The sequence below is a fragment of the Gadus chalcogrammus genome, chromosome 8, assembly GCF_026213295.1.
Source record: "Gadus chalcogrammus isolate NIFS_2021 chromosome 8, NIFS_Gcha_1.0, whole genome shotgun sequence".
In the NCBI taxonomy this organism is placed as follows: Eukaryota; Metazoa; Chordata; class Actinopteri; order Gadiformes; family Gadidae; genus Gadus; species Gadus chalcogrammus.
Window position 1 is genome coordinate 8,690 of NC_079419.1, and position 11,311 is coordinate 20,000.

The 11,311-nt window shown below is 48.2% G+C and overlaps 3 long non-coding RNA genes across 3 annotated transcripts; all 3 read left to right on the forward strand.

The window, feature by feature from the left end:
• The first annotated feature begins 368 nt into the window (after window positions 1–368).
• On the forward strand, window positions 369–2,739 carry LOC130387700 (uncharacterized). Its single transcript, XR_008896340.1, has 4 exons — window positions 369–722; window positions 826–1,062; window positions 1,176–1,446; window positions 1,560–2,739. It is a non-coding gene; the product is annotated as an uncharacterized LOC130387700 (long non-coding RNA).
• A 742-nt stretch (window positions 2,740–3,481) lies between these two features.
• LOC130387701 (uncharacterized) lies at window positions 3,482–5,849 on the forward strand. The gene is made up of 4 exons (XR_008896341.1): window positions 3,482–3,836; window positions 3,939–4,175; window positions 4,289–4,559; window positions 4,673–5,849. It is a non-coding gene; the product is annotated as an uncharacterized LOC130387701 (long non-coding RNA).
• A 2,069-nt stretch (window positions 5,850–7,918) lies between these two features.
• LOC130387698 (uncharacterized) lies at window positions 7,919–10,289 on the forward strand. Its single transcript, XR_008896339.1, has 4 exons — window positions 7,919–8,272; window positions 8,375–8,611; window positions 8,725–8,995; window positions 9,109–10,289. It is a non-coding gene; the product is annotated as an uncharacterized LOC130387698 (long non-coding RNA).
• The last annotated feature ends 1,022 nt before the right edge of the window (window positions 10,290–11,311 follow it).

Genomic DNA, 11,311 nt, shown 5'->3' on the forward strand with positions numbered 1-11,311 from the left:
GGTCGCACGGACTCGGGCTTGGCACCGTTGGAAAGCTGCTCCTCCCTTTGGGGGGGGTGCGTCTGCCTCCCGTTTCTCTAGCACCTTGCTGTCAAAAGATATCCACCGAAAACGGTCTGCACCCGGGTGCAGTGTGGTTAAAACCCCCTATCCTAACCCTAACCCTAACCCTAACCCTAACCCTAACCCTAACCCTAACCTAACCCTAACCCTAACCCTAACCCTAACCCTAACCCTAACCCTAACCCTAACCCTAACCCTAACCCTAACCCTAACCCTAACCCTAACCCTAACCCTAACCCTAACCCTAACCCTAACCCTAACCTCGCTCGCTCACTCGCTCACTCTGTCGCTCACTCCCAGTCTCACCGACTCACTGCCTGCCTCACTCGCTAACTCACTGCCTCACTAACTCACTGCCTCACTCTGTTCTTACCAGATTCCTCTGGCAGGCAGCGACCGACGGAGGCCAAGGTGGCAGCCGTCGTAGCCAAGGAGAAATGGAAAACCAATGTCCCCTCCCTCCCGGATGTGCTCAAGGCGTGGGTCTCCCCTTTAAAGAACAGGACATGGTGTCTTTGGCTCCGTCTGTAAAGTTCAACTGGAACACCAGCCATGGTTCCGGATGAAGCGTCTCGCCGCTCACTGGTCGACCACCTAGAAAACAAAGGATTCTTTGTCGTCGGTGAACCGTTGCGCCCCGCGCATTGTGCAGTGCCCAGGTTGGTTGCGCTCAGGATTTGATTAGCATTTGAGGGGACTCTTCTTTTTTTTTCCCCATGTCTCAAGTGTACATTGCTTTAATGAATCTGTGATGCATGTCAGCTCTCAGGAGACGGGGCACAGGCCTGAGCACCGGCGTCTGCTGGAGATGGCAGAGGGTCGGTCGGAGGAAGCTTGCCATGGAATCCTAACGGGAGAACGGTTGCCGCATCAGCAGATGACGAGGGTCTCCCCTTTAAAGGCAGCCATCGAGGACGACGAAGGCTGTCCTCAAGTCGGTGGTGGAGCAACGGTGGAAGGGGATCGATTTTAAGGACTTTGGAGAACACGAGGGCAGAGGTGAGGGAAGACGGGAAAAGCGCAGTGCAAACTTTACTGTGATGACTTTGCCTTGGCAGCAAAATAAAGGCTGTTTACGTGTTTGTGTTTCTCTCTCTCGCCCTTCTGTGCAGGCGTCATCGCCACCGTGCCGTTCTCCAAGGGGGACGTGATATGCGGCTATCACGGGAAGCTCATCCCTGAATCCGAGGGGAAGAGGCTGACGAGGACGACGAAGGCTGTCCTCAAGTCTGACGAAGGCTGTCCTCAAGTCGGTGGGGAAGCTCATCCCTGAATCCGAGGGGAAGAGGCTGACGAGGACGACGAAGGCTGTCCTCAAGTCGGTGGTGGAGCAACGGTGGAAGGGGATCGATTTTAAGGACTTTGGAGAACACGAGGGCAGAGGTGAGGGAAGACGGGAAAAGCGCAGTGCAAACTTTACTGTGATGACTTTGCCTTGGCAGCAAAATAAAGGCTGTTTACGTGTTTGTGTTTCTCTCTCTCGCCCTTCTGTGCAGGCGTCATCGCCACCGTGCCGTTCTCCAAGGGGGACGTGACATGCGGCTATCACGGAAAGCTCATCTCTGAATCCGAGGGGAAGAGGCTGATGGATGCAATGCAGGAGGGAGCGATGAGCTACCTCTTCTTCGTCAGGGGCAGGCTAGGCACCGAGCTGTGCGTCGACTCCCACAACTTCCCCTGCGAGCGCCACCCTGGAAAAGGACGCCTTTGGTAGGCGCATGAACCACTCGGGCAAGGCGGCCAACGTGAAGCCTGCGGTGTTCCAGTTGAACTTTACAGACGGAGCCAAAGACACTATGTCCTGTTCTTGGCCCAGAGAAACATAGCTGTCAACGAAGAGCTCCGTTGGGACTATGGTGTGAGACGGGAGGTCTTTCGGAGATGAGGGCATGGACCTGGCATGGCTCGGATGACTGAAACGATTCTCTTTGGTTCATTGGGTTTCTCATTTGTTGTTGCCGGTTATCGCTGTTCTTGTTGTTTGGTGTCATGTTTTTAATAAATGTTTTTGCCACAAAGGACAACGCCTTGAATAGACTGACTTTATTAATCCCCGAAGGATGTGAAATAATTCAAGTCTTCATGTTGACATAGAGTGGGTGCCAGAAAAAGTGAAAAACACGACGGCTCTCGTTTAAGGGCTTAAACGTTGAGCTACTGCAGGAAAAGGGCATGCATAAAACGTGCACTGCATGTGAAACATTCCGTAATGATGTATGGGACGATTGCGATCACCAGACATGAGGATGAACAAATGTATTGCCACATAAGCAGCTACAAGAAAAAACTAACAAACAAATTAATAAATGAAGGAGTGAATGAATAAACAAGTAAATGTTTAAGATGGAGACAAAAGGGGGCCACTCTGCCCTTTTGTGGAATAGTTTGGACATGCCTACAGAATAAAAAACAAACGGCATGTCCACGATGAAACACCGAAGCACTTTACTTCTGCTAACAATAGTCTTTGGGTTCCATTGATTGCATTTCCATTTGATTTGAGGTCAAAATGGCTGCACTTTTCAAAATGGCTGCTCTTTGATGGTTTGAGTGTCAGACTAATGGTTGTTACTTCATGAGGTGGGTGCAGTGGTTTGTCTCGTCTACTTGATGGAGGTAAGTGACCACGGATCAAAACAGTTTATGCCTTAAAGTCTAGGGCCCACTGCTAAAGAACAAGGACATACTCCTTGAACACCTAGAGCTTTGACACTGTGTGTGTGTGTGTGTGTGTGTGTGTGTGTCCAACTGGAAAAACAAAGTGAAGGAACAGGAATCAATATTGTGTGTGAATATAATAGATTTGATTTGTTGTATTGCGATGCATTTTACCTACTTTTCTTTCAGATTCATAGACTACATCCTGACTTGCATAAATAAATAATATAATAATAAACGAAATAATAATAAACTAACACGTGATGACGGTTAGGGGCCGCTTCTGCCATCTGGTGGCTGCTGAGGGGACCTCAACGGAGCACACTTAGGATTTCGCTGTGCAAACATGCTACAGCCAGCACCATATGTGATGCCCGACTCGATATCTCGGCGGGTGAAGGTCGCACGGACTCGGGCTTGGCACCGTTGGAAAGCTGCTCCTCCCTTTGGGGGGGGTGCGTCTGCCTCCCGTTTCTCTAGCACCTTGCTGTCAAAAGATATCCACCGAAAACGGTCTGCACCCGGGTGCAGTGTGGTTAAAACCCCCTATCCTAACCCTAACCCTAACCCTAACCCTAACCCTAACCCTAACCCTAACCTAACCCTAACCCTAACCCTAACCCTAACCCTAACCCTAACCCTAACCCTAACCCTAACCCTAACCCTAACCCTAACCCTAACCCTAACCCTAACCCTAACCCTAACCCTAACCCTAACCTCGCTCGCTCACTCGCTCACTCTGTCGCTCACTCCCAGTCTCACCGACTCACTGCCTGCCTCACTCGCTAACTCACTGCCTCACTAACTCACTGCCTCACTCTGTTCTTACCAGATTCCTCTGGCAGGCAGCGACCGACGGAGGCCAAGGTGGCAGCCGTCGTAGCCAAGGAGAAATGGAAAACCAATGTCCCCTCCCTCCCGGATGTGCTCAAGGCGTGGGTCTCCCCTTTAAAGAACAGGACATGGTGTCTTTGGCTCCGTCTGTAAAGTTCAACTGGAACACCAGCCATGGTTCCGGATGAAGCGTCTCGCCGCTCACTGGTCGACCACCTAGAAAACAAAGGATTCTTTGTCGTCGGTGAACCGTTGCGCCCCGCGCATTGTGCAGTGCCCAGGTTGGTTGCGCTCAGGATTTGATTAGCATTTGAGGGGACTCTTCTTTTTTTTCCCCATGTCTCAAGTGTACATTGCTTTAATGAATCTGTGATGCATGTCAGCTCTCAGGAGACGGGGCACAGGCCTGAGCACCGGCGTCTGCTGGAGATGGCAGAGGGTCGGTCGGAGGAAGCTTGCCATGGAATCCTAACGGGAGAACGGTTGCCGCATCAGCAGATGACGAGGGTCTCCCCTTTAAAGGCAGCCATCGAGGACGACGAAGGCTGTCCTCAAGTCGGTGGTGGAGCAACGGTGGAAGGGGATCGATTTTAAGGACTTTGGAGAACACGAGGGCAGAGGTGAGGGAAGACGGGAAAAGCGCAGTGCAAACTTTACTGTGATGACTTTGCCTTGGCAGCAAAATAAAGGCTGTTTACGTGTTTGTGTTTCTCTCTCTCGCCCTTCTGTGCAGGCGTCATCGCCACCGTGCCGTTCTCCAAGGGGGACGTGATATGCGGCTATCACGGGAAGCTCATCCCTGAATCCGAGGGGAAGAGGCTGACGAGGACGACGAAGGCTGTCCTCAAGTCTGACGAAGGCTGTCCTCAAGTCGGTGGGGAAGCTCATCCCTGAATCCGAGGGGAAGAGGCTGACGAGGACGACGAAGGCTGTCCTCAAGTCGGTGGTGGAGCAACGGTGGAAGGGGATCGATTTTAAGGACTTTGGAGAACACGAGGGCAGAGGTGAGGGAAGACGGGAAAAGCGCAGTGCAAACTTTACTGTGATGACTTTGCCTTGGCAGCAAAATAAAGGCTGTTTACGTGTTTGTGTTTCTCTCTCTCGCCCTTCTGTGCAGGCGTCATCGCCACCGTGCCGTTCTCCAAGGGGGACGTGACATGCGGCTATCACGGAAAGCTCATCTCTGAATCCGAGGGGAAGAGGCTGATGGATGCAATGCAGGAGGGAGCGATGAGCTACCTCTTCTTCGTCAGGGGCAGGCTAGGCACCGAGCTGTGCGTCGACTCCCACAACTTCCCCTGCGAGCGCCACCCTGGAAAAGGACGCCTTTGGTAGGCGCATGAACCACTCGGGCAAGGCGGCCAACGTGAAGCCTGCGGTGTTCCAGTTGAACTTTACAGACGGAGCCAAAGACACTATGTCCTGTTCTTGGCCCAGAGAAACATAGCTGTCAACGAAGAGCTCCGTTGGGACTATGGTGTGAGACGGGAGGTCTTTCGGAGATGAGGGCATGGACCTGGCATGGCTCGGATGACTGAAACGATTCTCTTTGGTTCATTGGGTTTCTCATTTGTTGTTGCCGGTTATCGCTGTTCTTGTTGTTTGGTGTCATGTTTTTAATAAATGTTTTTGCCACAAAGGACAACGCCTTGAATAGACTGACTTTATTAATCCCCGAAGGATGTGAAATAATTCAAGTCTTCATGTTGACATAGAGTGGGTGCCAGAAAAAGTGAAAAACACGACGGCTCTCGTTTAAGGGCTTAAACGTTGAGCTACTGCAGGAAAAGGGCATGCATAAAACGTGCACTGCATGTGAAACATTCCGTAATGATGTATGGGACGATTGCGATCACCAGACATGAGGATGAACAAATGTATTGCCACATAAGCAGCTACAAGAAAAAACTAACAAACAAATTAATAAATGAAGGAGTGAATGAATAAACAAGTAAATGTTTAAGATGGAGACAAAAGGGGGCCACTCTGCCCTTTTGTGGAATAGTTTGGACATGCCTACAGAATAAAAAACAAACGGCATGTCCACGATGAAACACCGAAGCACTTTACTTCTGCTAACAATAGTCTTTGGGTTCCATTGATTGCATTTCCATTTGATTTGAGGTCAAAATGGCTGCACTTTTCAAAATGGCTGCTCTTTGATGGTTTGAGTGTCAGACTAATGGTTGTTACTTCATGAGGTGGGTGCAGTGGTTTGTCTCGTCTACTTGATGGAGGTAAGTGACCACGGATCAAAACAGTTTATGCCTTAAAGTCTAGGGCCCACTGCTAAAGAACAAGGACATACTCCTTGAACACCTAGAGCTTTGACACTGTGTGTGTGTGTGTGTGTGTGTGTGTGTCCAACTGGAAAAACAAAGTGAAGGAACAGGAATCAATATTGTGTGTGAATATAATAGATTTGATTTGTTGTATTGCGATGCATTTTACCTACTTTTCTTTCAGATTCATAGACTACATCCTGACTTGCATAAATAAATAATATAATAATAAACGAAATAATAATAAACTAACACGTGATGACGGTTAGGGGCCGCTTCTGCCATCTGGTGGCTGCTGAGGGGACCTCAACGGAGCACACTTAGGATTTCGCTGTGCAAACATGCTACAGCCAGCACCATATGTGATGCCCGACTCGATATCTCGGCGGGTGAAGGTCGCACGGACTCGGGCTTGGCACCGTTGGAAAGCTGCTCCTCCCTTTGGGGGGGGTGCGTCTGCCTCCCGTTTCTCTAGCACCTTGCTGTCAAAAGATATCCACCGAAAACGGTCTGCACCCGGGTGCAGTGTGGTTAAAACCCCCTATCCTAACCCTAACCCTAACCCTAACCCTAACCCTAACCCTAACCCTAACCCTAACCCTAACCTCTATTTTGGGCAAAATGACGTCGGACTCAGTGCAGACTGACTCAAGGGGCTCTAAAACACTCTCCAAAAATGTTTTGAAGCCTCTACCTGTCTCCCTTCTATTTTTAATAACCTAAACATACGTCAATTAATTTGGATCGGTTTTAAGTGATTTTCTCGGCCCAGGAAGGGGCTAGAAACATAATTTCTGCAGATTCAGGGTCGGATCGAGCCCTGCAAAAAAAAGGTATCAAAAAAAAGAAAAAAAAAAAGAAAAAAAAAGAAAATAAATTTGATCGGTTTTAAGTTATTTTCTCGGCCTAGGAAGGGGCTAGAAATATAATTCCTGCAGATTCAGGGTCGGACCGAGCCCAGCAAAAAAAAACATTTAAAAAAAAAAAAAAAAAAAAAAAAAAACCCTTACCCAAACAATTTGACCCAGTGAATGGGTCATGACATGACTTGAGCCAACACAGACACCCGATCGACTATCAGACAACTTCACCAAACCAAGTAAGTGCAATAACAACTTCACCAAACCAAGTAAGTGCAATAACCGCCTCTCCATGCATTGTCAATGGGGGAAATCTATTTTAGGGGAAATGCAGCCATGGGCGGCGCCATCTTGAAAAAAAAAAGAAAAAAAAAAAAAAAAAGTGAATTTGCAAATTTCCAATTATCAAAATAGAAAAAAAGAAAAATTGAATGAATTAAAAAATAAAAAAAAAATAAAAAAATTGAATGAATTAAAAAAAAATAAAATAAAAAAAAATTAATGAATTTTCTAATTAAAAAAAAAAAAAAGACCCGAAATGGCCTAAAACGTGCTCCTAGACACTTTCTGTGGGAACTTATTTTTTTACTAACAAATTTTGTTGACTCCACACTTAGAAAAAAAAAAAAAAAAAATGAAAATGGGATTTTCTATACCAAAACAAGCCACCAGGTGGCCAAAATTTTGCACAAAGGTCGGCCTCATAAAATCCTACAGCCCAACCCCAACCATGATCCCATGATCCACCCCCTTCCCCCGTGAGGTCGATTTTAAAAGTCGTCCAATGTTAAAACTTGGGGCTCCAAATTGCTCCAAATTTCTAGGGGATGTAGAGGGGACCAAGGGCTACCACTGGCACTATTCAGAATTCCCATGATCCAATAAAAAAAAAAAACGCTTCACTTTTAAACTTTAAAATTGAAATTGCAGTACCCAAAAAAACCGCCAGGGGCGCCACATTTTTTAAGCAAGTCCGCTGGGCCTAGACCTATGCGTGGGTGGTAAAAGAATTCCCATGATCCACTCGGTTCTTGAACTAGCTCAAAAATGCCGTTTTTCAAAAGTGGTAGATGGCTCTTAACCTAACCCTAACCCTAACCCTAACCCTAACCCTAACCCTAACCCTAACCCTAACCCTAACCCTAACCCTAACCCTAACCCTAACCCTAACCCTAACCTCGCTCGCTCACTCGCTCACTCTGTCGCTCACTCCCAGTCTCACCGACTCACTGCCTGCCTCACTCGCTAACTCACTGCCTCACTAACTCACTGCCTCACTCTGTTCTTACCAGATTCCTCTGGCAGGCAGCGACCGACGGAGGCCAAGGTGGCAGCCGTCGTAGCCAAGGAGAAATGGAAAACCAATGTCCCCTCCCTCCCGGATGTGCTCAAGGCGTGGGTCTCCCCTTTAAAGAACAGGACATGGTGTCTTTGGCTCCGTCTGTAAAGTTCAACTGGAACACCAGCCATGGTTCCGGATGAAGCGTCTCGCCGCTCACTGGTCGACCACCTAGAAAACAAAGGATTCTTTGTCGTCGGTGAACCGTTGCGCCCCGCGCATTGTGCAGTGCCCAGGTTGGTTGCGCTCAGGATTTGATTAGCATTTGAGGGGACTCTTCTTTTTTTTCCCCATGTCTCAAGTGTACATTGCTTTAATGAATCTGTGATGCATGTCAGCTCTCAGGAGACGGGGCACAGGCCTGAGCACCGGCGTCTGCTGGAGATGGCAGAGGGTCGGTCGGAGGAAGCTTGCCATGGAATCCTAACGGGAGAACGGTTGCCGCATCAGCAGATGACGAGGGTCTCCCCTTTAAAGGCAGCCATCGAGGACGACGAAGGCTGTCCTCAAGTCGGTGGTGGAGCAACGGTGGAAGGGGATCGATTTTAAGGACTTTGGAGAACACGAGGGCAGAGGTGAGGGAAGACGGGAAAAGCGCAGTGCAAACTTTACTGTGATGACTTTGCCTTGGCAGCAAAATAAAGGCTGTTTACGTGTTTGTGTTTCTCTCTCTCGCCCTTCTGTGCAGGCGTCATCGCCACCGTGCCGTTCTCCAAGGGGGACGTGATATGCGGCTATCACGGGAAGCTCATCCCTGAATCCGAGGGGAAGAGGCTGACGAGGACGACGAAGGCTGTCCTCAAGTCTGACGAAGGCTGTCCTCAAGTCGGTGGGGAAGCTCATCCCTGAATCCGAGGGGAAGAGGCTGACGAGGACGACGAAGGCTGTCCTCAAGTCGGTGGTGGAGCAACGGTGGAAGGGGATCGATTTTAAGGACTTTGGAGAACACGAGGGCAGAGGTGAGGGAAGACGGGAAAAGCGCAGTGCAAACTTTACTGTGATGACTTTGCCTTGGCAGCAAAATAAAGGCTGTTTACGTGTTTGTGTTTCTCTCTCTCGCCCTTCTGTGCAGGCGTCATCGCCACCGTGCCGTTCTCCAAGGGGGACGTGACATGCGGCTATCACGGAAAGCTCATCTCTGAATCCGAGGGGAAGAGGCTGATGGATGCAATGCAGGAGGGAGCGATGAGCTACCTCTTCTTCGTCAGGGGCAGGCTAGGCACCGAGCTGTGCGTCGACTCCCACAACTTCCCCTGCGAGCGCCACCCTGGAAAAGGACGCCTTTGGTAGGCGCATGAACCACTCGGGCAAGGCGGCCAACGTGAAGCCTGCGGTGTTCCAGTTGAACTTTACAGACGGAGCCAAAGACACTATGTCCTGTTCTTGGCCCAGAGAAACATAGCTGTCAACGAAGAGCTCCGTTGGGACTATGGTGTGAGACGGGAGGTCTTTCGGAGATGAGGGCATGGACCTGGCATGGCTCGGATGACTGAAACGATTCTCTTTGGTTCATTGGGTTTCTCATTTGTTGTTGCCGGTTATCGCTGTTCTTGTTGTTTGGTGTCATGTTTTTAATAAATGTTTTTGCCACAAAGGACAACGCCTTGAATAGACTGACTTTATTAATCCCCGAAGGATGTGAAATAATTCAAGTCTTCATGTTGACATAGAGTGGGTGCCAGAAAAAGTGAAAAACACGACGGCTCTCGTTTAAGGGCTTAAACGTTGAGCTACTGCAGGAAAAGGGCATGCATAAAACGTGCACTGCATGTGAAACATTCCGTAATGATGTATGGGACGATTGCGATCACCAGACATGAGGATGAACAAATGTATTGCCACATAAGCAGCTACAAGAAAAAACTAACAAACAAATTAATAAATGAAGGAGTGAATGAATAAACAAGTAAATGTTTAAGATGGAGACAAAAGGGGGCCACTCTGCCCTTTTGTGGAATAGTTTGGACATGCCTACAGAATAAAAAACAAACGGCATGTCCACGATGAAACACCGAAGCACTTTACTTCTGCTAACAATAGTCTTTGGGTTCCATTGATTGCATTTCCATTTGATTTGAGGTCAAAATGGCTGCACTTTTCAAAATGGCTGCTCTTTGATGGTTTGAGTGTCAGACTAATGGTTGTTACTTCATGAGGTGGGTGCAGTGGTTTGTCTCGTCTACTTGATGGAGGTAAGTGACCACGGATCAAAACAGTTTATGCCTTAAAGTCTAGGGCCCACTGCTAAAGAACAAGGACATACTCCTTGAACACCTAGAGCTTTGACACTGTGTGTGTGTGTGTGTGTGTGTGTGTGTGTCCAACTGGAAAAACAAAGTGAAGGAACAGGAATCAATATTGTGTGTGAATATAATAGATTTGATTTGTTGTATTGCGATGCATTTTACCTACTTTTCTTTCAGATTCATAGACTACATCCTGACTTGCATAAATAAATAATATAATAATAAACGAAATAATAATAAACTAACACGTGATGACGGTTAGGGGCCGCTTCTGCCATCTGGTGGCTGCTGAGGGGACCTCAACGGAGCACACTTAGGATTTCGCTGTGCAAACATGCTACAGCCAGCACCATATGTGATGCCCGACTCGATATCTCGGCGGGTGAAGGTCGCACGGACTCGGGCTTGGCACCGTTGGAAAGCTGCTCCTCCCTTTGGGGGGGGTGCGTCTGCCTCCCGTTTCTCTAGCACCTTGCTGTCAAAAGATATCCACCGAAAACGGTCTGCACCCGGGTGCAGTGTGGTTAAAACCCCCTATCCTAACCCTAACCCTAACCCTAACCCTAACCCTAACCCTAACCCTAACCCTAACCCTAACCCTAACCCTAACCCCTAACCCCTAACCCTAACCCTAACCCTAACCCTAACCCTAACCCTAACCCTAACCCTAACCCTAACCCAGCAAAAAAAATAAAAATAAAACTTCACCAAACCAATTAAGTGCAATAACCGCCTCTCCATGCATTGTCAATGGGGGAAATCTATTTTGGGCAAAATGACGTCGGACTCAGTGCAGACTGACTCAAGGGGCTCTAAAACACTCTCCAAAAATGTTTTGAAGCCTCTACCTGTCTCCCTTCTATTTTTAATAACCTAAACATACGTCAATTAATTTGGATCGGTTTTAAGTGATTTTCTCGGCCTAGGAAGGGGCTAGAAACATAATTTCTGCAGATTCAGGGTCGGACCGAGCCCAGCAAAACAAAGGTATCAAAAAAAAGAAAGAAAAAAAGAAAAAAAAAAAAAAGA